The sequence below is a fragment of the Rhipicephalus microplus genome, chromosome 9, assembly GCF_043290135.1.
Source record: "Rhipicephalus microplus isolate Deutch F79 chromosome 9, USDA_Rmic, whole genome shotgun sequence".
Classification (NCBI taxonomy): Eukaryota; Metazoa; Arthropoda; class Arachnida; order Ixodida; family Ixodidae; genus Rhipicephalus; species Rhipicephalus microplus.
This window is the reverse complement of record NC_134708.1, coordinates 41,285,305-41,312,062: the sequence shown is the minus strand read 5'-3', so window position 1 is coordinate 41,312,062 and position 26,758 is coordinate 41,285,305. Positions and strand designations below refer to the sequence as shown.

The 26,758-nt window shown below is 47.3% G+C and overlaps 1 protein-coding gene across 2 annotated transcripts in view; it reads left to right on the top strand.

The window, feature by feature from the left end:
* The first annotated feature begins 671 nt into the window (after positions 1-671).
* Positions 672-26,758, top strand: part of LOC119163739 (uncharacterized) — a 124,763-nt gene continuing 98,676 nt past the window's right edge. The window contains exon 1 of one of the 2 annotated variants that reach the window (XM_037415803.2): positions 672-993. The gene's annotated coding sequence lies outside the window, so the exon portion shown is untranslated. The remainder of the gene's footprint in view (positions 994-26,758) is intronic. The other variant, XM_075873484.1, reaches the window with a different exon arrangement.

Here is a 26,758-nt window from a genome sequence, read left to right as displayed (position 1 = left end):
AATAAAAAGTACCACAAGTCCTAGATTTCGGGAGTGGGATAAACGAGAAGTATCGCAGTCATTTTTCCCGCTCTTTCAAACCCACTTGTGAGTCTGTGTAATGACGTCATGTTTCGTCACAGCGTGGGCGGGGGCATTGAAGAGGTATGGAGAGTGAGCTGCGCGGCGCCGTTTATGGTGAAGTGTTGCGCGCAACTTTTTCTTTTTATATTCGGGTTGTCCCAACGGGGCGTGGAACGGCGGCGAAAAAGCCGCGCATGCGTGGGGGCCTGAGTTCGGCGCCTGTGTGCGGCGGATGGCGGCTGGCTCGTTGTGGTGGCGGCGCTTGCGGCGTGAGCGGCGGCCGGAGAGGCACTTGTGGGAGAACGCCGCGAGGACCGGCGAGCGCTGCAGGTGGATGGTGTAGCCTAGTGCAGACGACTTGCGCGCGTTTCCAAGTCTCGCGTCTGTTCGCCCGCGGTCGTCAACGCCGTGGAAGAAAAATTTCGATCGAATACGACCGTTGTGTAGTGTGTTCCGGCGTCCTCGACGCGTTTGGGGCGCCCGGAAAGCGTCGTCTGCACACACCTGTTGCCAGGAGCCAGAGGCGCGCGGTCGTAGGAGTGCGCGAGATCTCGCGGGACGCCCCGGCTGTTTGTGTTTCCGTCTGCTAGCCACAGTGCAAAAAGATTGTGTCGTCTGCAACGTCTCCGAGGAGTTTTCGTTCGTGTCATCCACGTCGGAGGAACAGCACTTTCAACACTCGTTTACTACAGATATTCTTCAAGTGAAAGCTCTTCGAGCGTAGTTTCGAAGTGTTCTAGAGTTCGTGACCGGAGGTGTGCACACCGATATACCTCTTTCTGAAAGTGCTAAGATTCCGTAGAGTGACGTCAAAAAAGAACTTCCCGTGACTGGCTGATTGAAAAGACAGCAACTTTTGCCATCCCTCGCTCGATTCACAGCAGAAACTGGGCTACTGGAGAATCGTCGCTATCGAGTTCACTGCCACCTGTAAGTGCGACAACCTTTCATACATTAACTACCGTACCATACATCATATAACCATTTGCCATGTATTGCGATATGGTGGGGATGACAATAGAAACATTTTACATGAAGCGCCTAGTGACTCATACTGCTGTGGGTACATATACCTTGTGTTCCATGACATTAAAAGATGAGTAAGCGTAACATTTGCGACTCCGCGCAGGAAGAAAATAGAGAAGTTATCACGCATATCAAAATCAAAAAAAGGCCGTGCCTTTGAAAAGTTCAACCATCTTTCGAATCGCCTTGAGCGCTGCGCGATACACGGCAGCAGACGACATTTCGGGGAACGCAAATGAATGCCCGCACACGAGTGAGGACAACCACAATAACGTTCATAAATACACAAACAATAAGAAATAAACTTGCTTTCTTCATGCGTCCAGCTGTCGCACGGAAAGATTACCGTACAGATGACGTCGCTTTGCAGCGGGTGACTTTTTTTCTTCCTTGTACGAGACGCCGACGGCCGTTGTCAGCTGGTTTCGCGCCCAGCCATCTGTGAAGCAAAACAACCAGTCGAATGCAAAGTTTGAGCCTTAGAAGTCAGGTTGTAGTTATCCTTATCGTAAAGCTTTCAACATTTGGTCAACCTTGTAGTCATAGTCACGCTCAGTGTTCTGCGCTCTTTGTTGTTGTTTTTTTTTGTGTGTGTGTGGGGGGGGGGGGGGAGGGGCAAGTTTCACTACAGCTGTTTGGTCCACAATGTTTCTGCTGTCAATACGGTTTCCTTACTTTCGTTGATTACTCACATAATTACCATTAAGTCTATTCACATGTATCTCTTCTCAGCAGCAGTAACAACAACAAAAACTCGCAGGGTCCTTTCTTAATTCGCCCAAATAAAATGACGTGAAAACGATAGTCATGCTTTCATTCTAAGTCAATGTACTGATCCTGCCTCGCACACTTCCGAAAGCTTTATTCACCTGACGCACGTTGTTTTACATGGCCTCCGTGATCGACTCCCCCCCCACCCCCGTTGACTAAGAAAAGGTGTCTTGCGATGACGTCATCAGTGACGTTGCGCTTTGTCAAGTCGTAGCGAAGTCACAGTGGTATCATAGGGACGTCAAATTTCATCTTATGTGTGATGTCACGATGCTGTAATATGGGGATGTCGTGGTAGGATTATCTTTTTTTGCATATCTCGCTTTGACGCCGCGGGCAGAAGACGCCGTCGGTCGATCTTTGTCTACAATGAGACATCTTAGGCTTTCGCCTTAAAAAAAAACAACAAGAATATATTTCGGGAGTCTGGTACTTCGTAACGCAGTCACCAAGAAGAAAATAACTCAACTTGCACGTGACGCATTTTACGTCACAAAACGGGGTCATGAACGATACTGATGCTGGTTAATGACTCGTTAAAGTGTAAGCAAGTAAAGTATACGAAACTAACCTAGCAGAAAGTTCCAGCTACACTTGACCCGGAAGAAATTACGTGCTTCCAGATCACGTTTAGCGCGGAGAAACCTTGATGCCAGAAGGGTGAAATTGAATTGAATTGAATTGAAGTTTATTTGTCCTGAAATTCTTACAGGATCGGGAAATAAGAAGGAGCTTCGCTCCGCCGCGCTGATTCGCATGTCACGGGATTGAATCCTGGTTGCGGCGGCTGCAATTTCGATGGAGGCGAGAATGCTGTAAGCTCGTGTGCTCAGATTTGGGTGCACGTTAAAGAACCCAAGGTGGTCGAAACGGTGGTTATGGGACGTTAAACCCCACATACCAATTATCAAATCAGAAGAAGCTTCCATATATGCGACGTCAATAAGTGACCTTTTCGCTGTCTTATATCTCGGCCAATTCATCCTCCGCCAGTTGTTTTATGCAATAGAAGTTCCTATTTCACCGCTTCGAATATGTGTATCGAATTCGTTAGAAATGATCCAGTGAAGGTACGTGACAATATAACATAAATGGAAGCTTGACTGCATGATCATGTATGGAGGCTCATTAGTAAAGAACGCAAATGAGATGCGTCGTCGAATAATGCAGAACAATGACCCCGAACCTCAGCGTTTGCGTTTGCTGTACCTTCCCGAGGTCATTCGATACGCATATAAAAAATCATTAGTGCTATTTGAACCTATAGTACGGGGATACAATTATCATTTGGCTTGATGCCTACTAATTACTACAGCACAGTAAACAGACCATGATCATTAGAATCTAGCTATTGAGTTTCATGCCAAGTGACCGTCACTTGGCATGAAATCCAACACGACAGCTTTAGCTCTTGTTTTTCTTGTGGGAAGAGAGACGCACCAGTTGAATGAGTCAGCGGATAACCTTTCCTTTTGTTATAGAAGGCTACATTTCACATCAAGTATAAGTCATCAGTCCCAATATCAGTGAACAAGCCAGCTCACAAGCGACGTATTAAATGTCCTGCGTTTATTGTTATACATCGCCGATGCCCCTCTGTGCATTCATAAGGGCGCATGGACACTGAACTGGGTAGTGGGTATAAAGGTAAAGTAATCCAATAAATGCGCTTTAACGTAGCATAATATATTGAACTGAACATGAGTTACCACTCAATAACACAGCTGCCGGCTCGAAAAACCCGCTCTCTATTTAAGAGACGTCGGTAATTATTGCCATTGTCGTTTATTACCACGAGTACTAATAATCGCAGTGGTAGCTTCCCCGCATGCATTCGCCCTTGAAGAATAACCTTTATTGCTCTCTCCGTGAGCGAGACGATGAAATAATTTGCGTGTCCACATCGATTGCATTGATAAACGCCGATGCTGGAGGTCGAATAACAATCTGTAACGAACCTGTTGAGAACAAATTCTAGCTATCTTTGCATGAAAGAAGTTCAAGGGAAGATGGTGGCTTAGAGGGATGAGAAGTTGTTGAACAGCTATGGGACGTTGCTGAAGTTAACGCTTCAACAAGGGTATTTTTCTTCGTGAATGAAGAAACGGCCCTGACGAAGAAAAATCCACCTGTCAAGACGTCGGCTGCTACGGAAATCAACGTCCAGCGATTCCTTTCACTACCTTTCCCAGTTGAGATTGTTTTTTTTTTTGGGGGGGGGGGGCAGTGAACAGTGGCGATCACACCGACCACAAAGATAGAGGGGACACGGCGCTAAACCAACAACCCAGTGTTTATTTATATACATGCACACAACATCGCGCGAAAGGAAAAGTGGGGGGTGAGGGGGCCGAAGGAGTACGCGAGGCAATCGACCCAGCATGTCGCACAATCGGCTGACGCGACTAATCTCTTCCGATAGACAGATTGAAAGGCAACGTTTCCCGTCTCTATACTTAACCTCTTCCGCTTCAGTTATTTCTCGCGTCAGTTGGTCTGAATTTTCGGCTGGTGGCTACGCACGTTTAGTATAAGCGGCTTGCAACTGCAACGCGTCCAATGCACAGCGAGGTGGCCCGCCATCGGAGTGCTTCGATTGCGTCGCAATCTTTTCCTTTCACAGTCTTCACTTCTCGTTCTATCCCTTGTAATCTCTCCTCACCCCAATCCCTCGTGAGCTACTGCCGAGGTGTCGCACTCAATTAGCTTCGGACAGTTGCGGGGCTCACTTTTATTTTAGTTTCTCCCATTTTAAAAACGCTGTCCCCCCCGCCTGGCAAGGCGAGTTTTTCCACGTTGTACCTGCGTTCCCGCAAGCAATCATCTGCCTGTGTGGGCCCAATTCTTGGCCACACAGTATCGATAGTGGCGGGATCCAAGAAATTCACTCTTGGCAGTAGTGAAATCACAGTATCTAAATCACATCAACCAAGTTACTTTAGCTGTAATTAGTATTGTAATGGAATACTTCTGTAGGCTGATGAGAAACTTTCGAATGCGGGTTGTATCAGAAGCCAACGTTTCGTCAGGGTGCGTCATCTTCTTTAAGGCGGCAACTGCCTACCGCTTGAATGTGCTTGCTTCGTTACGATCTCTTCCCACATCAAAAAAAAAAAAGAAAAAAGGAGGGAAGGACGAGTGCGAAAAATGGCACTGGTGTAGGAAGAAGGTGGCCTGGTAACTTAGTAATTAGATGAACTATTTTAAGCGAGTAACTTCAAAACTTTCTCACGACTTTGCAAAATACTTCTGGCTTGAAAATAGCATGTCGAATCCCCATATGAATAAAAATATGAACAAAAAAAAGAAAGCAATGTAACAAAGACTGGTCAATCTCAGTGTCAAACCTCATGCGTGCATGGTAAGTTAAAACAAGATCTCAGAGATTTCATTGTATATCCGTGTTCGGACTTGTTTTACTTTTAATGATAACAACGTTACAGTTCGGAATCGTATGCAGAGGGAGGTCATATGGTCGACAGTCTGGACAGCTAGGGGCCCTCTCATATAAAAAGAAGTGATAAAAGTAGAAAGCGCTAAAGGTAAACACAGTATGCGCTGTAATAAATCAATGAAGCTAACCTTGTAGAATGATTTGATTACATAAAGGAGTAAAAAATGGGTATAATGAAATGATTATACTCGTGCGTGGTTATATGTGTGCTGTATATGAAGGGCATATTATTTAGTGCACGAATGATCAACTTTGATTCAAGTAATCCCAAAGTTATCTATTTTTTTAAAAGTAATGCGATTCAATTACTTTTCAGGGCTTATCTTGTGATCCCTCTTTTACACGAAATTACACCGTGCACAAAAGCAAAACAGGGATGTGCGTCTTGATCTTTGCGTAACAAGATTATTAGGTAAACTAGACAGTGGGGCTTGATGAACGAAACAACAATTGTTTTGAGTCAGTACTGTTAGCCATCACTAACTCGTAACGTAACGTATTTCGATTTAATTTTTTTAGAAAAGTAAGGAACATTATAAATTAACCACTGTGAACAAGTAATTACGCCGTGTCTGAACGAGTTCCATAAAGGTAAAAAAAAAGTTGTAGGAAGCTCACGCCACTTTAACAATCTCGCTCAGCGAAAGCTCGAAATACACGTACAATACGCCCACCCTGTGAGCCGAACACGGCGAAAAAGGGAAAACTGATGTCCCCGTCCCTAGAGCCTTCGTGCAGTACAGGAACGTATATAACCGTTTGTAGTAGTGGGAACTTCTTATCGCGTCGTGTAATCGCAATTGAGTATATCCATAAATTACCGAGGTAATATAAGAGAATGGGTTATGGGCTGGAGGAATGCCTCGGCACTCGTACTTGCCCGCTGCGGAATTATGGGAAGACGCATTGCGGTGTCTGCAGCGCCGGACGCTCTCGTTTTACGACGCCGGTATAGCGCATACGTCATTAGAGAAGGTGTTTTAAAGCTTGCAAAACGTAAACGTGTAAACACACGCACACACACACACACACACACACACACACACACACACACACACACACACACACACACACACACACACACACACACACACACACACACACACACACACACACACACACACCTGTGTCTGTCGGAGGCGGACAGACTCTCCGTGTTCAACGGCCTGCGGGCGAGGGTGATTAGGGCTCACGACAGACGAGAACCAGAACTTTAAACGAAGACGTGAAAAAGAGAGCAGTGACAAAGAAGCGACAATGGCCTAAGCGTGCTTCGTCGGTGCGAAGCGGGCACCTGTTTCTGACGGGCATAAGCATGTTGCAAATTGGTATATATACTTGGAGGTACAGGGACCCCTTAGTTAAGATTAACTGGTCTCGCTTTAACTACGCGTTATTTTTTTTTCAACCAGGACGCCTTGGTTAAAAGAAGAGCGGTAACAGTTAGTAAGTGCGTGCCGTTACAATCCTTTCACCGTCTTAACTTGGCTACGGAGCACGTCGCATCAACGAAAGGCAGCGGGTAATTATGTCGCTGACAGGAGCTTGTTCTCGGTGGAGTATCGAAACAGCGCGATGCTGCGATTGCGAGAACATGGGCAATTACCCACGACAAGGTACACCTTCAAGTTTAAATGACTCTCCCTGACGAAGCAGTTGCCAATTCTGTTCTTTCGTTGCGTAACAAGCGTCTAGACTTCGGTTTCCTCGATGCACCGAGGCGACATTCGAGGGCTTGGCAAATTACCTGCCTTTGAAGTATGGTGAGGGGGATGCCTGTGACCTAGATGATGTTCTATTAATCACCTCAAAGGCCAGCTGGCTGATACCAAAGAAAAATATAGCGCACGCGTAAATGCCAGAGAAATGGGTTTGTTGCCGGATGCAGATCAATGAAAAATCAATCACACTTTGACCTCACATGAGTGTAAGAATGTATTTCCTTCAACTTCAATCTTATTTATGACTTGCACATTCCAACTAAAAAGAAGATATTTTTTGCAGTGCTTACGTAGAGGTTTGTTCAGAGGCTTCATTCAACTGTAATTATGTTTTCTTTTTGAAGGGTTTGTTAGAATATAAAGATTCGGAAGTGCTAGACAGTTGGCCACCAAAGAGGAAATGCTCCAACGAAATGCAAGTGTTTCAAAAGCTCTGGTCTTGTGTTCGTCTTCCTCGAAGAAAAGAGAAAGATGAATTTCTTGTCGAATTGTTAGTTCGTCTGTAGGCTGCATATAGCAACTCTTGTTTTTGGTCAAAGTACATTGCTCTACGTGTGTCACTAGAGAGATTTCAAGTCTACATTCAGCCCGGTTCTCCCTTCCTTCCATCCGCTTCATAAATGTGGATACTTGAATCCATCATCTGTATATGTACTATTCTGGATCATCATAATCTACCAATGGTTTTGGCTCGAAATGATGCCGCTATCGTCCACCGCTGGTGACTGTTTCGTGGCGGCGACAACGCGGGAAAGCGTTTGTCGGTTCATGGATGGTGTGATATAATGAAATGTACAACGGAATATCATCGGTAGTTCATCCCAGCCCCCGAACTGAGAAAGACCGCAGATGCCGTGCAAGGAAGTGGTTGCCTCCTTCTTGTAATCAACAAGCGAGCGGATTAACTGATACGAGGTGAAATATGCGACGGGGAAAGAATGGACACATAGGTGGGGGAATCCCCGGTTAGGTCTCCCAAGTTCACTCCGCCCGTAGCACCGCGCACACTATATACTACTGCACACAGGACACTGCACACAGGACACTGCACACAGGACACTGCACACAGGACACTGCACCACACAACAGCGTACCTCACCGTACCAGAAGACATCAAACCATACCAGAGAACACACTTATAACCAGAGCACACTAGAACACACCACAGCACATCAGAACACACCACAACACAACAACGCACCACAATGCCAGCATTATCGGCACGAAAGCCCTACTTCACCGCGGCCATCACTACCACCACGAAAATAACATGTACGTTTGTGTCTCGTACCTCAAACAAATTAGGCTTACACTACATCGAAAGCTTAGAACAAGGATCTGTTTTATAATATCAACCTCCAAAAACGTTTCATCGAAAATACCCTCGGCGAAATGACGTAGCGTGTGAAGCTGCTAACGGAGGGAGGCATGACCACAGTCTAGCACACGTGCTTTTCTATTACGTTGCTGTAGGAGATTATAACCAATATTACCAAAAAATAGCCTGTGCTTGTCAACGTTAGTCAGTGCCAGCACTATGCAACTAAATAAGATAGAATTCAGAGAAATCACGCATGTTTATTTTGCTTTTCTGAAATTTTAATCGTGTTCTCTAGTAGACACCTTGTCTCGCTTATGATTTTGTAAGACATATCGAACGTTCTACTTTACATAGCTACAATTCTTTTGCCTGAGATATAGCTCAATAAATCTTAACACGAAAGTGTTTTATGTCGGATCCACCACGGCCCCACTGACGTATTTCCGTCACAGATATGGTGTTCTAAAATGTACACTATTATGTTCCAAAGACAACAAAACGACAAGAAAAAAATTCTTTCGCGTCGCGTCGAACCAGCAACCTCGAGATTCACAGCGCGCGACACTAACGCCTGTGCCACAAAGCGTACGTTGTTGAACGTGCCAACGGCAAGCCATTTATATAAAACATACACCGTTTGGCAGCCCTGCAGAGATCCGAAAGTTTAGCTCATTTCCGTTATCAGTAGCAAGATTGCGCGATGATGTCGCGTGTGGCGCGCTCTAACGGTCGTCGCCTCCCCGGAGCATGGTTTCTCCTGCGCGCGCGCTTGTGAGACTCGTAGTTCTGGAGAAGACGAAGGTCACCTCACTCGCTGCCGCGGCTGCGTCACGAAAAGAGCGCGCTGCTGACAAACGACGACGTAGGAACTGTGGCAGTTGTTCGCGCTTTTCCTATGTACACTTGTGCGCTTGTTTCGTGCGTCTGTCTTTTTGTGAGAATGGCGAGAGTTGTTAGTCCGTGCTTGTCCTGTGTATGCTAATTTCGTGCGTATACTTTCTGCTTGAGGTGTGCGCTGCAAGTTTCGAGATGCTTGCCGTTCTTCCCGTGACTTGGCAGTTTGCTACGGTTTCTGAAACAATGCGCAATTAAACGCTCAAATACCTCTGTGAAGACACGTTTCACATTCGTGTTATACCGATTCCTAGATAGGGGGTGTAGGAAAAAGACACTTCTGCCGGCTTTATTGGCGGAGAGCGCTAAGCCGTTCCAACGTGGCGAACAAATTGGTCGCAAGCAAACAGTCCAGATCCGACTGCCCGTGCACTTGACATCTTCGTCGTCGTCTTCCATGCGCCGCGTGAGCACGCTTTCCATCAGTGAGACCAGCCACGTTTTTTTGATGTTGACCCCAAAACTGCCTAAGAAATTCCGACTTCCTTCCTATGCACGCCAAAGAAAAAGAGAGCCCCTTCTGTGGCGTCTTGAACCAAACCCAAAAGGAAGGCGCACGGCTCGCGCAGCATCTATTTATTATAGCTACCGTGACACCGTGTATTCCTTTCCCGCCACTTTGGTCGTGCATCGTTTATGCATGCAAGCGACTCGTCCTTGGCAGTGCCTAACGAGGACGCGTCGACTTCACTTTTGAAAGTTCGTTCACTCGAGCGACAAGTCGACGCACAGCGCCCGCCATCCTCCAAGCAGCTCCTGCGTGTCTCGCAGGATTTCTTTACAGTCGGCTGGCCTGAAAAGCGGGAAAGCTTAGCGCGTGTCATTAAATCTACAGTGCGCGTACAGGGAGGAAAACGAGAGGAAACTTTCGGGAGAGTAGGGCGGATGCAAGTCTACTTGCCGCCTCACTGTCTACTATACATACCAGAATACGCTGGAAAACGCGACGAAAACAGCGTAGAGTGGCGCTGGGACGCAAGCACGCTTTTCTCGGTTCTGCATCTGAACTGCGTAACGCGGCGTTTTGGAAGTGATGTCTGTAGTTTGTTCATTAAAGTTTCCTTCATTTGCATCCTGTAAAACCACGCGAAAATAAGGAGGGAAGATAGAGAGATAGAAGGAAGAAAGCATTTACACTAGTAGATAGGCGAGTGGAGTGTTTATTCTGAGCCTCTGATCAGCCACCCTAAACGTCAGCATGTATCCCTCGGGAGGCGATGGTGCATATGGTCAGAGCTAGACCAACGACTTGTCTCTGAACACCCTCTTCCTGATTGAGTAGCAAGTACTTCCTGGATTCTGTATAGACATCAACCTTTCTCATGAGAACGGATACAGGTGCAAACCATGTCAACTAGCGCAGCCATGTCATTGCAGTGCCTACACCGATACCTTACAATGTGGGGGCACTAGTCCGCATGGACAGAGAGACGAGAAAAAAAGGAAGGCAGGGAGGTTAACCAGATGCTAGTATCAGGTATGCTACCCTACACTGGGGTTGGGGAATAGTGGGTTGAAAGAGAAAGGGAAAGTTAAAAATTCTGTCCGCATGGACAGAATGCTCGAGTGACAGGGGGGCGCCCACGCTCGGGACAGCTGCTAATTGAGCCAATTGAGTCAATTTGGCAGAACAGGCAACTGGGCCAAAGCAGGGCAACAGTAAAAAATATCCCTTTCTTTTTCCTCACTCCCGACTTTGCCATCTTTGAGGGCTTTAACTGACCACTGTCCTTGGCACAACAAGACATCGGGGTGCCATTTGCTCAGCGTTTGTGGGTTAGGAAATACCCCTGTCTGCTGCTTCACCCTCATAGCTTCCTAACAGGGGTGCAGGATGAAACATTTTCGATGGGGGGAGGGAGGACACCTCAATGATTTCAGCGGGAGGAGGGGTACTTCTTTGAAATGTTGATTTTTCACTCTGTATGCCATGACGAAAAAAAAAAACGCTAGCGAAGGGGGAAGGGGGGCACTGGTTTGGTGTGCCACACCATGTCTGTACACCACTGCTTCCTAGCTTTTAGGTCATAGCTTCCTATAGCTTACAAGACCCCAGACTTCAACCTATGGTGGCAGAGTGCTGCGTTCGTATCCTGGTTTCTCTTTTCAAGTGATGATAGTCATAGCGCGAGAAGAGAACGACGACAAAGAGACGAGAAGGACCCTTTGTCGTCGTTCTGTTTTCTCGCTATAACTATCGTCATGTCATACCAACTAGCCCAAACTGCCACACCTCTATTTTCAACTTCGGGCAACGCGAGAATCGCACCGGTCTTGCTGCGGTGGCGTGGCCTAGCGACACTCCCTCGCAAATGCATATATCATGTATACGCGAGGTGGCCCGCGCGTGTCGTTACGCGGTCTCGGCGTGCGCGACACACCGCCGAACAGGTATGCGCCTTTCTCCTTTTCCGTCGTGGTTCGCAGTGGTGAGCGAGCCCTTCGGTGTGCCCACGTACACACCAGGAGAAACGCGCGCTAGCGGCCCCGCCCACGAATTTCGAGGTATAACCTCGTCGAAGGCAAAGAAGCGGAAGCAAAAAATGAAGAAAGCCTCTCTCTCTCTCTCTCGATTCATTGCGGCGCACCGCTACATGCGTGAGCGAGTGTGCGTTCCAAAGCAGTGCGTGTCGTCATTTAGTGTGTGAGTGCGTGTGGTCGCATGGCTGAGAACAGGCGTGAGTTTTTTGTTTGTGTCTATGCATTTCTGCAGTGACTTATGAGTGAGTACGTCAATGTGTTATTGGGCGTTGTGTTGCGCATGCGCATGCACATAAGTATACATGTAGTATGCCCCTTAAAGATGGCGTGCGCATGAACGAATGAGTGAGGGTATATGAGTGTACGTTCGTGTAAGGGTGAGTGAATGAATGTGTGTTTACGCGTGAGCGTGTGTCTTTGTTCGTGTGACGGGAGCGTGCGTGCGAGTGTGTCTCTGTAAAATGAGTGAGTGAGTGAGTGTGTGAGCGAGTGAGTGTGTGTGTGAGTGTGTTTGTGTGTGTGAGTGAGTGAGTGAGTATGTTTGTGTGAGTAAGTGAGCGTGTGAATTAGTGAGTGAGTGTGTGTGAGTGAGTGCGTTTGTGTTAGTGAGTGAGTATGTGTGAGTAAGTGAGTGTGTGAGTGAGTATGTTTGTGTGAGTGAGTGTGTGAGTATGTTTGTGTGAGTAAGTGAGTGAGTGTGTGTGTGTGTTTGTGTGTGTGTGTGTGTGTGCGTGTGCGTGTGCGTGTGCGTGCGTGCGCGCGCGCGCGCGCGTGTGTCTGTGTGAGTGCGTGAGCAAGCGAGCGTTTACGTGTCAGCGAATGCTCACGTGACATGGACAATACGTTTTTGAGCGTATACGTTCTTCTGTGTTACTGAGACTATGTGCGCACACGTGCGCTTTCGTCCATGGTTTGGCGAGTCAGCGCATTCTGGCGTGTTCGTGTGTGTGTTGCAACGCTACCGACGCGGAGGAGGGCTACGTCGGCCTCACGCCAAAGAAGTGACGCGTGGGTGACCGCCGTCCCGCTGCATTACGACGCCCCTTTACAAGCTGCGACGCTCATTTGGATTCGTATGCATGTGTACTCGTACTGCGCAGCGACTCGAGGCTGACTGCGCGGGGGATTGCTAACAAGCCTCTAAATTGAAATACAGATCAACTGCGCGGGGAAAAGTGACACGGTCTCGCACCGGTGCGTGGTAAGTCTTGTGGTAGTAATGAGCTGTTTCCATTTCATTAAATAGGTACGTTGTGAGGGAGAGAAATGGAGGACGCTCTGTGACCTTGTATGGTGGAGTCTCCTGTCGCTTGAGCCTCTGTTAGCCATGGAGAAATAGGGAGCCTGTCATGACCACTATGGAAAAACAGGGGCACGCTAGACGTTCATTACAGCTGTAGCACAGCGCACTAGCACAGAGGTTTGTCAGGTTAGGACACAAAGGGTGGACATCTGTAGATGGATTCTATTTTACCCGTCTATCTATATATTGACTATATCCAACTTGGCCAATTTTTTAAAAAATAAAAAGATTAATCATACGCAGCTGCGTGCTGAGACTGCGTGCAGAGTTAAGGGATTTTAACCAATTTAAAAAATCAGCTGTGCGCTTTCCTTGGTCAACCGTGAAACATAATTGTTACTTAATACGCATAAACAATGCTGCCTGCGGCGTCTGTCGTTAATTAGACGAGCGACTCGTCGCTGGAAGTCTCCAATGCGTTCCGGCTGCGAGATGCGTGTCTTGTCCTAAATTTTATTGCGCGACGGCTCTTTATCAGCGCATCAAAGCCACAAAAGTATGCTTTGCACTTGACTAAGCTCTCGCTGAAAGAGAGAAAAAAAGAAAGATAATTTTGTCAGGAAACTCACTTGTACGTTTTCAGAAGGCGCACGGTACAGAAATCTTGTAGACGCCTATACATACGCCTATATTAGACGCTTAGTACAGAAATCAAATATATACTTCATATGATTGATATGTGCGATTTAATGCCCCAAAAACACCATGTGATTATGAGACACGCCGTAGTGGAGGGCTCCGGAAGTTTCGACCACCTGGGGATCTTTAACGTGCACCCAAATCTCAGCACACGGGCCTACAACCTTTCCGCTTCCATCGGAAACTGAGCCGCCACAGCCGGGATTCGATCCCGCGACCTGCGGGTCAGCAGCCGAGTACCTTAGTCACTAGACCACCGCGGCGGGGCAATATCTACACGATTCCCCACTTGACTTTCTGTACAGCGTCACGTGGTTGCGGTATGCACGTTGGCGGTACACAATGAGGTACCACGCGTTTCTATCCGCGTACCTCGTTGTTCTCGCCCCGGAGTCTTCTTGTTCCTGCATATACGCCGGGAAACACCGTCTCCTGTATTAGAGCAGCATGTTCTCGCGTGACGCAAGCGTCGCGTCGCTTTCACACAAGGCACCAAGGTCGCACGTGCGTGGCGTACCACATGAATATGCATCGGCCACAGCCCGCCTCTGCCGGGAAGCGTATATGAGAACGCCATTTCCCGGTTTGCCTCATCTCGCGTATATAGCTTCGTTTTCATTGAACAACACCGCCACTTGTGCTTCAACGTGAGTGCGCGCACACTGGATTATGAAAGCCTGAGTAGCAATTCAACGACGACGAAGACTCTATTTGAAGTAAGTCCATGGGCGCGGCTGCTCAAGGTTCGGGGATTGAGCAAAAGTTTGTTCAGAGAGAAAGCAGGAAGACCGAAGTCGGGGATGTTAGGCAGGCGAGAGACCGGTTTGCTATAGCTTAGGAGGAGGATAAACATCAAGGGGGAAGGCAGGGAGGTTAACCAGGCACATGCCCGGTTTGCTACCCTACGCTGGGGGAATGGAAGGGGGCATAAAGATGAGACAGAGAGGAAAGAGAAGAGAATCAGAGAGAGAGAAAAAAAGAGGATTGTCAATTAATTGGCTGGCGCGTATGCAGCGGTGGCACTACACAAAAGTGAAAGGTGGTCACGTAGGCCTGTAGTCCTCAAAAAGCACAAGACAGCTTTGGCTGCCTTTTGAGCTGACAAAAGGCGATGACGGTGTTCCAGTAGCGTCTGCACAGAGAGTGGCCGATCGTCCAATTGTCGCAATGCTATAGCTTAAATTCCAGATAAGTGTATGCGTACTATAGAAGGGGAAGGAGGAAGGCGACACCGCACATATACAGTAATACGATCGGTCACTGAGGCACGGAGTTCTTCGCACGTACATGAATTCAACGGTCTGGAATTTTATAGGGCATTGCAATGGCGGCCTTCATAACTGCAGTACGGAAAAAAGTGCTGTTGAGATATGCTGAATACCGAAGAATACCGAAGAGATATGCTGAACACCGAAGCCCACTAAAAATCAGTTGTAGAGTATATCCATGTGTACAGTAATGCATGCTTATGGTATATCGTAAGTTTCGTGGTCCTGATCGGATATGTCGCAGGAAAGCCGTGCAGGGGGGTTGCTCGGCTGATGCCGACTGGTCTAGGCGATGCGAATGCTAGAGTAGAGGTTGAACCTTTTCGTCATTTCTCAAACCTTCTGGATGGCCTATTCATTTGGTCTTACGATGCTGAGCTAGCCAGAGCGCGAACGTCCCTAAGGTGGTCCTTGTTCTCATGATCAAAGATCTTTGTAAAGTGTGCGAGCTTTCCGTAGGATGCGTTTTATGTGTGCATGTTACCCGACAGCCAGAGTCGGGAAATTGCCTGGAGTATAGATGCCCTACAAGACCACCTGGTATTGAAATGTGAAAGCTTCCTTCGCGACTTTTGTTCTTAGAACGTGAATGTTACCTCAAAAAGATAAAGGGCAACCGTTCTACCTTTATGCATGTAGGGACTCTGCTTACCGATGCCAGATATATGCTAACAGCATGCGCTCATGATGTGTACTGTCGCGCGATAATGATTTGGCACAGATTCCACCGTTTGATGGCCTGATAGAAATAAATCAATAAGTAAAGAACAAATGAATAAAATAAATAAATACATAAAGAAGTAAACATTCAAAGTGCCTTTAGTTGGCAAAGAAAATGCTTTGTATTTTAAAACCGTGGTTTTCATGGCGCACTCGACTGAGTATAAAAGTAGCATGAGGGATAGCGATCCGTATGGACCTCATCTCGCAATGTGAGCGCTTTCAATACGAGCGGAAATTTCTTTCTATACTCTGTTACGTGCATTGCGTGATGCGAGTGCTGAGATAGAAAAAAAAAAGAACACGAAAGAAAAAGAACAGATAGAAGAGGAAAGAATGAAGAGAAAAGGAGCGTAATGGAACGGCATGCGTTCGTCAGAACGACTAGCGCTGAGGCCAGGACAGCGCTATAGTCTGGTGTCTACTTCGCCGTGCTTCCCTTTGAGCTTGTTTTACGTATGGACGCGTATCCCAAACTGGCTTCGCATTCATATGGTACTCGGTCAAAAAGACGGGCTCTCCGCGTAATACGAGCCGTCGTATACTATGTCTGAATCGGGCGACTGCGAGAGGTACGGCTGACGTCGTTCATGGGTGCGCTCGTATTGTGGCGTGCATTCACGGCGGCGGCGGCGAGCTGTCTGCTTTGTTTCTGTCACGGCCGGCGCCCCGTACCGAGAAGGGCCGCATGAATGGAAGCGAAACGGACGTGAGTGGCGGGGCAACCACGCGCTGGCCGTGAACGCAACGCGGCGGGCGCGAGGTTAGATCCGCGCAGCGCACGATGTTCATCGAGAGAGCGAATTGAAGGTCATGAACCATTCATTCCTGCAAAAAGGAAAAAAAATCGCTCCTTTGTATAGGAGTAGTGGGGGTATGTAGAGGAGAAAGCAGCGGGGTAACTTTGTTGAGATGTTTTTGTCATATTCTTATACTTAGGTAGAAAGGCTTAGGTGCCTCATCAAACACGAAAATGGATCGTCGGCGTCAACACGAATCAGACAAGGAACTTCATTGATCTTCCCGACGGACTCCGAAGCACCCTTTTCAAGCGGTGATGAAGCGGAGTGATGCAGAAAATCAACACGTGATGGCACGACAGATCGTAAATTATTGTGTCGTCATCATGACGTCACATAAGGCGACTTCACGTAATGACGTCACCTCGCGACATCGTGAAAAGTGGGCCAATCACGGAGGCAATGCAAAACGCGTTGAAGCACAAGGAGCCTGCTATGCATCCGATGTTGAAGTCAGCGCCTAACCAAGTTATGCACAAATATCTTTAGGAAGGGGTGGAGGAGGATGAACGACAATAATTTAATTTAAAAAATCCGCGTGTACCCACGAAGTGAATGCTGGTGATGAGGCGAAGCAGTGTGCGTGTTATCATGAATCCTCGCTTTCTATTTCATTCTGGTTAAAAGTCTTTTATTTCGTTCTTGTCAACCTTTTGTTCTATGATATGCTTCTTAATTGCACAGCATTTCTGAATCGCACGATGTCGCGCTTCGGCGTCGGCGGTGCCATCTACATTCCCACTGCGCATGCTCGCGTCTCGTGTCGGCCCGGGAAGACACCCGCCTAACTATTGCTGCTGGAGCCATTAAAAAACAAGGCACCACCAGGCGTTCAGCGAGCCGAGCATGCGCAGCGGGGGGTGCGGACCTCTGCCCCGTACTCCTCTCCCTCAAACTCGGGCAGTGTGTACATAAGCGGAGAAGTGTGCGTTCGGACATCAGTCAAGGGCGTCTTTACTTGGCTTTCGCTTGACTTGAGTATATGCGGTGGAAGCAACAGTAGTGGGCCACAACCCAACACCAGCGACCTAATACTCATTGGAGGCAATGCTTCTCCTTCATTGAATAAATAAGAATAATAAGACGAAATAACGACTAGGCATTCCCAAACCATGCCAAATCACGCATCAATCATGCGACCCCCCTCCCCCCCTTCGCACTCACCACTCTTCGATGAATTTTACTCGAGTGCCCCCTGGGGGAAAGAATCGGGCGGCTTTTTTTTTACGAGTGGTTGGATGTCAGAGTTTGCACGGTGTTGTGGCCTTTTATTTTGTTCGTTTTGGTTAACAGCCTTTTCATAACTTTTTTGTTCACAGATGTCTCGGTTTGTTCACGTGCACCTGCGCTACGTCTTCTGTAGACTCCGTACAGCGGTTTACGAAAAATTGGGCGGTATCAAAAGGCTTCGTCCCCAAAAAAGAACGACATATGACTTTCGTCTTCGAATCATTTCATGCAAATGCATAAAAGACGCTGCGATTTTTCTTCGCTAAGTACGTTTCTGGGGAATCACACATGTAGAAGTGGTATGAAATTTTTGTGTGCTATTTTTTTTCGTCTAGATCATCTCGCGTTCCACAATCATTGTGTGGGAAGCGAAGTTGTGCTGCCGCAATAGTATTATCAGTATGGCGGATGCATGTTCTTGATTATGCTGCCTTAACGTCATTAAAGCCGCCTTGTTGGAGTACCGGTATGTTAGGAATCTTTGTCCGTGACATGACGCGCAAGCTATCAATATTAAGTTGAATGCTTGAAAGGAATCTTGTGCGCACTGGTAGGAGGCATGACGGATGACGGTTCCATGACAAAGATGTCTGGTAGTGACGCCCACACGCACATGTTGGTGTTCGTGTGCCATGGTGTAATCCTCAGGTTAAACTTTGTATGCCGTGCGCTACCGAAGCCGATTTCAGAGAACACGTAAAAAGAAGCACGCTCTGTTCCGTCAGGTGCCCCCCGTGATCTCCTAGCTGATCACAAGGGCCTGCCTTTTCAGGGAATTGATTAAGTTAACTATTTTTATGCGAAACAGCTCTTTGACTAGCCTGTGTAACGCGGTCCCTCCGTACGAACGCGTCGCGCACCGCAGTTGTTGGCGCGGTGCCAAGTAGGTCACGCCACTGCTGCGCGTCTACGTCATGCTCCCTTCGCAGTGCATGCTGGCGCCTCTACCTCTCTCTCTCTCTCTCTCTCTCTCTCTCGCCTGCCGCGGCGCCCGCAGCTCCTGCCTCGTCCATTCGCCCGCAACACCTGCCGCGACCGCCGCTCGCTCACCGCTGACTCGTCTGTTCACGCGCAATAAACTGGACGCGCGCCTAACGTACGCGTTTAAAAACGTCTGCACGTGTCACCTAGAAGACCAACACCAGCCATCGCTTCAAACGAGCCTTCCAGCGCTCGTCACAGCACCTGCGTGAGCACCGTTGAACCCATGACACCACCCGTGTGCAACGCTGCTGCTTCGCTTCCCATCAGGGTTCCCTTCAGGGAGATGGTCCGAGTTTTCTGACTCAGTTGGCCTTTATCTTTAGTAGTGCTATGAATTGGTATCAGATGCATCCGATACAACACTTGACTTCAACCACAGTCACACATTAATATTCTAGTCTACCTTTTATGCACATTCCGAAAACCGGGTTAGGCACTTGACTGGAAAAACCACAATGTCATTCGGTGGCCGTGCTACAAGAAAGAAAGAGAAAGAAAACAAACACAAGAAGACGAGAGCACACCGTCCGAGGACGTCCTACAATTTTAGCGAAAACATTTTTCTTCCAGAAAAGAGGGAAAAGGCATTTTATTCATTTTTTACGGGATAGTTTAGACTGCTGTCTTGATTGGGTTTTAATTTTCCATTTACATTTTCTGCTGCATGTGTAAACATACGCTGGTGCGAAACGGTGTGTTGAATACACAAAAGGCGAGACCTTCTGATGGGATAGAGGAAATATATTTGCCAACAATATTTACGATTTGGAACAATACATAGATAGTAAGTCAGACGTGAGAAAAACGGCTGCTTGCATTTAGAGCAAAAACTTGCGATGCAATAGCAAACCGCATGCCTCTGAACTCACCCATGTTGGTCAGAACAGCTCCGCAGTATAGTATCGGCAGAATGTTAATGACTTTGGCGAAGGAAGTCTGCGCCTCCTCTGTCACACGAAGGTTGAGTCACATACCGTGCGAGTCCTGGCACCTAGGAGACGACGGGTGACACCCTAAAATGCTCGGGCAAGCATTCGTACTCATACATGACTAGCGAATTCCTCCGAGTGATCGTGGGGATCGTCATCGTGTACTGAAGAATCAGGGGGATGTCGAGACGGGTTCAGAAAATGGAACGACTGCGTAGGGCCGGGACAGTCGGGCGCAAACGCGCAAGCCACGCTGGATGCAAGCACGTTCAACTGCAAATTCCGCGCCCACAGAGTGGCACGCAATGGCGTTGAAGAAAAATAAATAAATGTTAAGAAAAATACAAAAAATGGCGCGCTTCTGTAGGGCCGCATACAATTGAGAAACAAAATAGAAATGCCTCTGTTTCGTAGAACGGTATTAACAGGACGCGTTTACCATATAGGCGAAGAAAATCCTGTATTTGGGCTTAGCAAACTGCCCAGACGATTGTAGTGCCTTCGCGTTGCTGGGAATATGCATAACTCAACCTCGTTCCTTCATTGCAGATGCGGGCTCTGGCTAGAAGAAGCGTATACGAGACAAAGGCGATGCGTATATTACAAAAGGCATTACATTACCGGAGGGAGCCTCCGGGGCGTGTCGAGTGAACATTCCTCAGAATGGAACTCGTACGTGCCTCGCGATATTAAAGAAAGAGAGAGAGAAACAAGATAGAGAGAGAGAGGAGACAGATTGCCGAGGTCTTCCATTTCATGAACGACGTGTAACCAGGACGATGTAATAGCAATAAAATGTATAGTGAGGAAAACTGCAGGAAACTCGGGGGCTCGTAGTCAGAAAGGGGAGGGGGGGTTGCAGAGTTGGCATGCCTTTCGTGATGCGCGTGGTGATATAGCTGGCATGATTTCTTCTCCGCTAATGATCCTGCCGGACTCATAAGCTGTAGCGTGGCACGCTTTGCGAGAAGAAAAATCGGTACAAAAAAAGAGAGAAAAGGATAAGAACGTGAACATAGGGTAGGTCCACGTATACAAGTTGTTGGAATGCGAATAAACGCGCACCAACTTAGATGCACGGCTTGTGGCAAAAAAAAAAAAAAAGGAAGCACGCGTGAGCATGAGCTGCACATCACGAAGTGCCTCTCTCGCACTATTACTCCATGTATACTGCGTAGTGTTGTACATCTTGTACACTACGCGAGCCGCCACTTGATTGCGGAGTCTACGTACGACGTGTGCTATGCGCGACGCTGGGCATCGCATTCTTTCGGCGTCGGCTGTGAGCGAAAGAGCCGGCAATCTCTTGTACAGTATACCGAATGCGTAGTGAGTGTGCGTACTATAAAAACTACCCCTGAATCGTGTCTACCACGTGGCGTACGAGCGTTGCGCATTCTTTGACCCGAAAAGAAGCATCCGTGCAGTTTCTTTAAGGGAGTGACCTCTTTCGGCAGACAGAGCAACTAATGTGGTGCTCTTAGCGAAGTGGGCTTGTAATTCAACGTATAATGCACCCGTGCTGCTCACAACTCAGCCTCTACGACTTCATAAAAAAAAAAGAAACGGTGAAGGTAGAATGATAGAGAGAGAGAGTGTGTGTGTGAATGAAATAAATGAAGAGTCTAAAGACGCGAACCCTGTAACGTAAGAGAATGGAAGCGCGTACGAATGTTGAGCAGGTGCAGTTTTTTTTTATTCTGAGATGCTCACATGCATGCAGAGGTACAGCGCAGACCGTTCTTTCACTGGGGGAAGGAGGGCAAGATAGGGGGAGAGGGGGGCGTTGAAAATGTCTAACATGAATAGCGCCGCTGCAAATGCCTCGAGCATCAGTGGGGAATCTGGATGAGACGGGTCGTTGCTTGCGAAATTTTTGACGTCGTAATGGTTGCAGAAAGAAAACGTCCGGTTATAAGTGGCCCGGCGTGCACTGCACACGATGGGAACGATACGGGTGATGCTCATGAACTGAAAGGAATAGAGAAAGAAAGAAAAGAAAGAAAGTATAAGCGCATATACTGCTTATATATGTCTGGCACGTGTCGCTCTCTGCCCGCTTTAATAGACGGCGTTTTGGGTCAACCACGCGCGCTTAGCCGTGCAGTTTCATACAAAAAAATCACTAGCGGGTAACTGGCGTTGCCACCGTTCTGCTGTACGATGGGAATGATTGGTAAACACGTGAACTGGCCTACAACAAGTCCTCGTGCTTATTCGTAGGTGTGCTATTATTTTTTAAGATTTACCCTTTTTACACTTTTGAGTCCTCAGCGTTTTTTTTTTTCGATAAAAAACAGCAACGCTACTAGTGTCTGGTTCGACGAGAAATATGGTCTGCATACACTCGCTGGTACAGTGCGATTAGCTGCTGAATATTATATCTACGTGGAGAGACCATTCTCGAAGTCGTTTTTCTGAAGGCATAAATATAACGTTAGGAGAAAACATCATGACTACCGAGAATTTCTGTCATAATGGATGAACATCGGCACACCCATGAATATCACAGCGCCCGACACCTTTTGAATAGCTTTCCCTGCAATTATTACAGTTTCCCTCACTATAGTTGCGTCGGCGTATAGTGTATACGTTCCTGCCTGTGACACATGAAGTTCCGGTTCGCACATCCCGCGGGCGTGTTTCGTGGCGAGGCAAATAGCAGCACTACTCGAGGTATTCTCCGAGGCTATTTGCAGTGCACGATATAAGCACTCGAGGAACTTGCGGTTAAACCGGCAGTCTACACTGCCGCCTCCATCATATGCATCTCAATGCGGCGAAGTATAGGACAAAATATCAAAGAAGATTACTACCGGCTCTAAGTCTCCGTTCTTGCCAATAGCGGCTGACATCTGCAAACCGGCTGGGCAGCGCGCGAATTGAGGTCAGATGGGCAGAAACTTAGGGAGGGAACATAGCACAGAGGATGGTGTAAAACAATGCATCTGATGACACATGCAGAATAGAGCAACTATATATAGGCTAGATCAATCAATCAATCAATCAATAATTTATTCAATCAATCAATCAATCAATCAATCAAAATACACGCACTCTATCTTGTTAACGCTTACGAGCAGTTTGTAAATAGTCATCTCGGCGAGCACCTTAGCAGCCCTTTCAGGCTGTTTGTTGCCTTAGCGGACGCTTTGTCGCTGACAAATGAAGTACTGTAAGAGTGGTTCGAGCAGCGGAATCAATAACAAAAGTAAAAAAAAAAGAAACAAGGGTGACAAATGGAGGACAGACAAGAACGTCGTTTATCCAGTGTTAGATACGAACCAACCGGAGACGTTGAACCAACTACCTTCGTTGAACGCCGTTGTGAACTATATACCATCCCCTAGAGGCACGAGTCGTAGCGATTGCAGAGCCCCAACAACAAAATAATGGGTTCGCTTTCAGGTTCTCGGGATCGAACGAACAGTCGCCGGCTTTTTCAAAAGGGGCACGTGTCGACGCCAAGAGAAACGAAAAAACAAAACAATACAGCTTAGAGTGTTGACAGCAGGCGGAAGTAAGTGGTACGATCCTCTCGGAGATACGCGCTTGGCGTCTAAAAGTTGCGAAGAACGCTCGTCGGTTGTTGAATCGATCCCGTTATATCCACTCAGCCCGCAGGCGACCTTCGCGACTGGAGTCGGTGAAAGTAACGAACCGACTTTGACACAAAGAGCCTATGCTTCGGGAAAAAAGAAGACCACAGGTGGTCGTCCTCAGGCAAGGAGGCTATATAATAAGAGGCGCCCGTGTGTGCAAGACACGCTATTCACGTAACACGAATCGCTTCTGTTGGGGAATCGTGAAATGTGTTGCACATAGCCTAAATAAACAAGAGCAAACAAGACCATCGTGGCTAACAGTGCGAAAAACACAGACTGGAAGTGGACACGGCACACCGTTGTGCCGGGTCAGTGACGACGTGTTCTGTTCGTGTGTTATATGTGTCACCTGTTTTTCAATAAAAAAATTCACTTGAAAGTCGGCGCTGTGCTTCGTGCTCTTCTAATCTGTGTCCGCGTTTTTCGCGCAGTTATGTACAATGAATCTGCACCGACTTGCCTAGTTTTCCATCTTACTTAGGCAAGACCAGTCGGACCTTTCTAAGTGGTGAGCAGAGTCCTTGGTGTCCTATATAAGTAGGCACGCAAGTGTAATTCTGAAGAGTGGTGTGTAATATATATGTACATAAGTACGAACTACGTGGTGAAGGCGCTAAAGGCTTAGTAGACGGAATACGAAGAAGACCCTCGTTGAAGGAAGCTCAGGAGAGGGAAGGTTTCATCGAGGTTTCGACCAGACTCCGTCGTGGTCTTCATCCCTATTCCTGGTGATGACCGGATTTCGGTCGAAACGTCGAAAAAAATTTTCATCTCTTGTTGCTGGCAACGAGGGTCTTTTAGCTCTCTCTCTCTGTACACCATAGGTCGGCAACAAAAATCGTAGCTGACTCACTCATTTTAGATATAAATTTCTGCGCTCAAGGCTCACTCGGACTGGTTGTGTGAGTAAAACTCTATTGACAATCGCCGGCAGTATTGTGCGGGGTGCTGCTATACAAACACCCCAGCCTATATCGGGGACGGCCTCGAGTCCTAGGACACCAGAGGCTTCCTGGGCGTGCCTCACGAAAATACTACTCTCTCGGACTCGCATAAACTCACGTCTCAATGCGAGTTTTGTGAGTGAGACGACTCAGGAGTGCGTGAGCGTTCAATTACCGTTTTAAATCGTAGTGTCAATGCGATATCTCATATAATCGATGCTCTACGACGAGTCTTTTGTTCACGTATCTTGAAATACGTGTCATCAGTGGTTGCAATACGGGAGATTTTTTTAATGGCTTTCAAGAGATATTTAATCTAGTACCTTCCCGGAAAAGAGATTACGGGTGGAGGGGAGGGAGTCAAGAAAAGACTAATGTTATAGGGTGAAGAGGTGGGGAAGGGGAGGGGAGAGGGTAAACCATGGCATAACCGTGTACAGCGTTGAATAGCAAGGAATGGGAAAGATGATTAAGGGTGAGGAGGAATGATGTGAGCTTGATGAAGGGGGAAATGAGTATAGATGGAAACGAAAATGAGACGAAGAATAAAAAGAAAGAGGAAATGAAGACCAACGAAGACGAAACAACTCGATCTATATGGTCGCCAATTGGTGGTGCTTTCGTGCCAGTTTCTGTGTTTACTCAAATAGCGTAGGCGTGGAAATGGCTTTATTATTTTTTAAATCCTCCTTGATACGGTGTGAGATATGCGTTTGTAAAAAAAATCAACTGACGAACAAAGTATAGTTTAACGAAACGTCTCGACCACTTTGGTTACAGTGAGCTTGACTATAATTTCATCGTGGCGCTTCAAATGTGAACGGTGGTGATAACTTCAGCGTAGTTAAAAGAGTTATTCAGTTTCGCCTTATAAATCCTTACTTGCGGCTCGGCGTTGAAACACCACGCATTCCTGATGTGGCTGTTATAACATGTTCTGTCTGTAATGTTACGTTGACAGCTTATTGATTTCGTCATCCTCTACTGCATGCTCGCAAAGGCCGTGCCCAGTGCTTCATTCGTTTCTGCTCGATTTATTCGAGTGGTAGTCACTCTCTTTTCACGGCCACTGCCCGTATTTTCGACATTCATAGCGTGTACGAGAAAGTCGTCGCCGATCTTCTTCACAAAGGAAAAGCTGCATCAGTCAAATGTCAAAAGAAAACGTAAGGACGCACAGAAAGGCATACAGAACCACTTCGACGTGCAACGACTTCTTACGCAACGTCAGAGAAGAAAGGGCGCGTGGGAAGTACGCTCTTCGTCATTGCCGAGAGAAAGTGTCCATCGAACTCGGAGTGGCGTTATTCAACTCTGGAGTTACTAGCATAACGGGTCATTTATTCTTGTCCCTCAAAACTGCCGATGTCGTAGTTTGAAAACGACTTCGAGGAGCCATCACTGAATCCCCGAAAACAAATACGTGCATGATGCAGAGAAAAAAAAACCAAAAGTACAGAGCATTGCCCTGGGCCTTGGCTCGACCACACGCACTGCTACCAGTGACCACGAAACGACTCTGTCTCAATTCTGCCTGCGACCGTGCTTTCATATAGTCGCAGCAGACGCTGGGGCAGACATGTTCCTCAACGAAGAGGAACAGTGCGCGGTGAATTGCGTCTCCTCCTAAGTGCATATACCATAAAGGGCCTGCGCTGTCGTATGCTGTCGTCGACGCCTTGCATAACAAAGACAAAAGACGCATAAAAACAGAAAAAAGGAATCAAGCGAGAAACAGCAAAAGAAAGGAGGAAGAGGAAAAATAGAAAGAAATAGAAAAATATAAAAAGGCAGGCAAAGCTAGAAAATACAAAAATAAGAGATGAAGATGGTAAAATAGAACCGAATAGCAACAAAGAAGGCTGCCCAGCTCCGAATTTCCTTCAGGATTGGCACAAATAGTAAAGAGCTGCCTATTTGATTTGTGTCTGTTATAAACCTGAGCCACCGCCTGGAGACTGTGTGGGCTCCCCCGAGTGTGCTCGTGATTGTGTGTACCTTCTTATCTCTCTACAACCTCTTTTCTCCCCTTTACCCCTTCCCCAGTGCATAGTAGCAAACTGGATGTGTGTCTGGTTAACCTGCCTTTCCTTGCCTCTTTATCTCTCTCTTGTTACTTCGAGTTTTTGTTCGTTTCATCGTTCGCACAATAGCTGCCTGTGTTCGCGAAAGGCTGTGCCGCACAACAATCAAGGATTGTGAACGTAACAGTGAAGTTGTTTTCAAAGTGCAGCTGTGATTGGCTGAATAGTTTCGGTTCATTTCTGGACGCATCGAAGAAACGTGCGTTTCGCCGTCCAACCCTCGCCTCCGTTTGTTTGCACGGCTCCCAAAAAGATGGTGTCACGTATGGTGGTTCGTCCGTGGGATAAGACCCATCAAGGAAAAGCGACGTGGTCCATCTGTCGAATGAAGGTAACGCGGTGCTTGAAACAGACGATCCTGTAGTTGGTGTATGTACTCGAACTTAGTATTCTCTGCGCTCGAGAATGGCAGAAATGCGCGATCTTCTTGGCACGACATACTGTGCAGTAGGTGAAGCGCAAAAAGCACCTGGAAGATAGTCCTTGTGCTTCGCTTTACTTGTAGTTCATCTTTATGTGGC